This window comes from Octopus bimaculoides, chromosome 14 (genome assembly GCF_001194135.2).
Source record: "Octopus bimaculoides isolate UCB-OBI-ISO-001 chromosome 14, ASM119413v2, whole genome shotgun sequence".
NCBI classification, from domain to species: Eukaryota; Metazoa; Mollusca; class Cephalopoda; order Octopoda; family Octopodidae; genus Octopus; species Octopus bimaculoides.
The window spans coordinates 368695-373694 of record NC_068994.1 but is presented as its reverse complement, the minus strand read 5'-3'; positions in this window follow the sequence as shown (position 1 = coordinate 373694).

Sequence of the window (5000 nt, the reverse complement as noted above, 5' to 3'; positions counted from 1 at the left end):
AAAAATCTGATGAGGGTTTAAAATGCGGTGGAACGGAGATGAAAATTACGCAAACTATACAAATGCATGACTGTTAAGATCCACTAAGGAATAAAATGCCTTCTTCCCGCTGTTCTCCGCTCTCCAAGAGCATACCTCAGAGTACTTCTATCCACCCTGACCATTTTCGCTCCAGTTATCTTTTTTAAAACTAATCCACGAGAGGGGGATACTCCTCTCTCCATTCTCCTCTTCCTTTCTAACTGTAAAAATCGATGAGAGTTTGACTGAAGAGAAAAATGTCTGTCTTCAATCTTTTCTGCTCCCTACGTAACCTCTTTCTTCGGAATTTCCTGTCATGTCCTATGCCCTATTAAAGAGGGGCGGTGGGGGAAATCTTCTCAGTGGAATCATCCGCTAGCCAAATCCATTCTACACGCATTTTGGACAGTCCTGTCTTTTTGTCGTCGGCCTGAAAATCCAAACAGACCAGTTAGTTTGGCCTCGTCGATGCCTAGAGTTTCCTCGTGGACTTTGCTGCTCTTATTCACGATTAGTTTTTTTATATATTGCTAAAGTGGAACTTACACCTGACCTTACCTTCCTGAAAGCTCACCGATTTGTCTAGATTTCTCTTTGTTCTTACCATTACTTCATATTCTCATATTCTTTTAAGAAATATATTGACTATTTCTACTCCTGACGTATACGAGTACATATGCAGACACAGCTCTTCTGCATCCCAACTCAAAAAGGGATTCCCTTATTTAGCTCTATCATCCGTATCAATGGCTCGAGAGACATCACATATAGAAGAGAACACCCTGACCTATCGAACGCCCGATATGAAAAAGCTGTCGGAAGGTGGTCTTTGACTCGGATCACCGATTAGATGTTGCACTCCTCGGTCATTTCCCAAAGCAACATGGTCTGGAGTACACAGATTTTGCAGGACCTCATGATGGCAACTACTTTTTTTTTGTTTTATTATGGCCGACGCATTATCTAAATGGCCTGAGGTCTTCATTATGAGTCAAACAACTTCAGCCACAATGCTAAAGCTACGTCAAGTTTTCTCAAGATTTGGGTTTCCAGAAGTTTTAGTATCGGATAACGGTCCACAATTCACAGCATTTTGTAAGAAAAATGGTTTATTATTTAAGCATACGTCGATTCGTCCGGAGAAAAAGACATTATAGACTCTACCAGGTGACGTAGATATACATCGACTCATTGTTGCGGATCGACTCTTCTTTTTCACCTTAGCACACAGTCGTCTGTGGTACAGGCGACAATTCATTTTTGCATCGTGGGCAAATTGAAGTTACAATTCGCCACTTTGCGCTTCGCTTTCGAATGGCTACAATATTTAGTTCGTTCGTTTATAAAGTTCTGTTCTGAGTACAAAATTATTATACTTTATAGCACTCTACATCTGTACAAACTATTAGGTCCAGTCCTTCTTGCTCCGTGAGTGCCACGTTTAGAATTACCTCCCATCAACCTATTTCCTCAGCTTCAGGGCAATTGATGGGGACATGGGCTCATCCCTTTCTAGAGAGGGACACAGGCTCGCCCCTTTCTAGAGAGGGTCACGGGCTCGTCCCTTTCTATAGAGTAAGTCATACAAAATAGTTTTACACACTCTACACCTAATTAACGCAGGAAGTGGTTATAGTACTGATGTTGTGATGATAGTAGTGTTGGGGTTGGTGGGGGCAGTGGAAGTGGTGTCGGTTCTAACCATAGTTTGTTGTTAATGTAAACGTAAGGTTAGCTGTCTTCAGTGAGTATCGATCTCAGACTCCCTTTATCCAATCTTTACCCAGACATCTGCTGAAGAGGTCTACAGCCGATATCTCATTGGCTGACGTCAGTAGATGACGTCATCGTTCCCCTCCTCACCAACCATTCCGGACGCTGACAGATATCTTCCTTCGCTCACCTCGGCGCCAACTGAAGCATGACTCAGTAAACAACACCTCAACCGGGGGGAGGGGCGATGGAGGTTCCCCCCCCCACTGGTTTATCGATAATTACAATGGAAATATATTTCCCTTGTGTTCAACGTTTCAGCCAACCCTAAATCCGGTGCCACGCCACCAATTCTGTCGTGTTCTAAGGTCAAACACTCAAGTTTTAAGATTTACAATTTGAAAATGAAATAAGATTTTCTAAAATGTCAATGTTTCGGATTGGAGTCGTTTATTTTGCAGATTTTACAATGACACAGCTTCTAGCAGCAGCAGCAGCTGCACCATACTCCCCCCCCACTCACCACAACACAGCGTCACACCACTACTGTCAACCCACCACCACCACCACCACCGACCTATGTTGGCAACAACAAAATATTCCAACTGTTTCTTTAAAATTTCTGTCTCTGTCGATATCCGTCACCTCACGACATTCTTCTTTCATTTTAAATGGCGCCACACACACCGCAACCGCCGCCGCCGCCGCCGCCGCCGCCGCCGCCCACACCTTTGACACTTCTTTCTTTTTACACCCGTAGAAATATTTACACAACAGGAACCGCTGATGACTTCCGGTATGTATAAGCATAGAATTAGATGTATGTATGTATGTATGTATGTATGTATGTATCTATCTATCTATCTAGTGACGGAAGAGGAGGGAGGTATGTGTACAGGAGGGGGAGGTATTTCCTGTTGTTAAATCAATATTGAACACATCTAACTAAACAAAAATGTTTAAAAACTCAAGACAGCCCCACCTCCAAAGATGGAAGTGAATCTTGTACAGATTACCAAGGTTATTTTGTAAGACGTTGGGAGAGGTATAGACAGTTTTGGACGTAACTTAACCCCAGAATATCACTGGTACTTTATCAGCTGTATTTCGATTTATCTGAGATATCACCAACTTCCAAGATTACAGTAGCAGAGGCAAAAAAAAAGAAAAAGAAAATAATAATAATGAATATCTTTAGTGGAATTGAAACTGAGTGAGAGACATGCCTAACGGAGAGAGTTCTATCTCCAGTCTATATCGCCTTTCTCTAAATGGAGTGAGTCTTTATACGGTCCTGTGACTTGCTAGAAATAGCAGCCAAATCACACCCTACTGCATTAGAAGAGAATACTTATGTTCTTATGTACACACACATCGGAGAAAAAGGACGGCCACGCATGAAACGTTTTTGATCGTAGGCCGTAGTCTACTCATTCGAATTCAACTTGGAGCTAAACAACAATAGTGAATACCAAATCATTAATAGAACAACATTTCATCTTTGTGAAGGTATTTCATCCTTGTTAAGTATAAGTCAACAGATATTGCAATTCTATATCATACTAGCAGTATAACCCGACGTTGTCCGGGTGTAACTTATTACGCCATCTACGATAAGTCTTGCTAGGTGAAAATCAACTGAAAAAGAAAGTCTTACAATGAAAAAACCCTTATGATGTAAATATGTTCATAATTCAAAAGACGATGAAATTAATAGGGAAAGTCTGAAGGCTGTTTTGCGTAACATTATTAAGTGAACGTAAATTTCATCCGTCTAATTGGCTATACAAATGCTTGTGCAAAACAACTTTTGCGCTGCCTTGATTATACATAGCAGGGTAATTCCTTTTCGCAGGAGGTAGGACGGCAATTTGTGATGAAGCAATTGCTGGCGATCTGTTGCTACACAGTTCTGCCAGAATTCTATCAGATTGGGCAGTATATGTTGATGCACCATTTTGCATTATATTCAAAGTAGCTTCTGGAATGTGGTGAATTGCTGCAGTCTGTTGCTGTCTTTTTAAACCGCCGCTTGACAACCGATGCTGGTGTGTTTACGTCTCCGTAACTTAGCGGTTTGGCAAAAGAGACCGATAGAATAAGTACTAGGCTTATAAAGAATAAGTCCTGGGGTCGATTTACTCGACTAAAGGCAGTGCTTCAATATGGCTGCAGTCGAATGACTGAAACAAGTAAAAGAATATAAGGTAGAAAAACTATATAATGTCGATCAGACGGAGATGTACAGTCCACAGATAACAGATATCCTCCCCACAATATCGCCAGATATATCTCAGTGAACACATTGACAGATATGCAGAACAACTGCAACCATAATTCCTAATATTCACATTATATCAGTTTGCTATTTGGAACTCAACTCAGGTACGACTAAACAAAGAGGCTTCATTTATCGAAAAATATAAGCCGGAATTAAATATAAACCCATATTGAAAATTAAAGATTTACATCAACTATTGTAAGAATCAAATGTAGACCAATATAAAAAATTACAGATTGATCTCCTCTTTACTGTAAAATACCTTGGTTACCAATTATTCCCCCTTGGCAAACAAAATATCTAATTCAGAAAATCATCCAAAACTCATAATAAGCGATAACGAAACCAGTTATTATGTTGGAAGAAAAATATAATATTTTGTACAATATTGTATAATACTTTTACTATTTCTTTAATCTTTTTAAACAAATTTTCTGTGTTTTTTCATCTTATACTTTCCGGTGAGTTAATTATGAATGCTTATTTTATTTGTATCATGTTAAGCACAATAAAATATAGCAAATAAGTGAATGCAAATAAAATATTAGTTCGAGCGATTCATTAAGAATCGAGGCACATCAACGTGTAAGACGCCACTAATTGGCTAGATAGGATGACACAGAGCAGACAGTGATAGAATCCATCATCATAGGCATCAACTATTGTTAGGTAATACTCAATTCCAATAATTTACTAATGATCCAGTTCCTCAGTGAATCGTTGGTGCAGCATAAGTATAACAGATGAATAAAAGTTTAAATTCGATAAAACCGCCATTCGTCTGTTATATATGCCTGTTTCTATATGAATAGACCTGCTGTTGGGTTTGATTGATGTGTAACCCACTTCAATTCACTCCTCCACGTAACCCACTTCAATTCACTCATTCTAATGTGACTGAGCAATGTATAGACCGTCGCATCTTTCACATGAGCCTCTTAACACTGTGACACTTTGTGTATGTGATAAGATCAGGCTTTTTGAA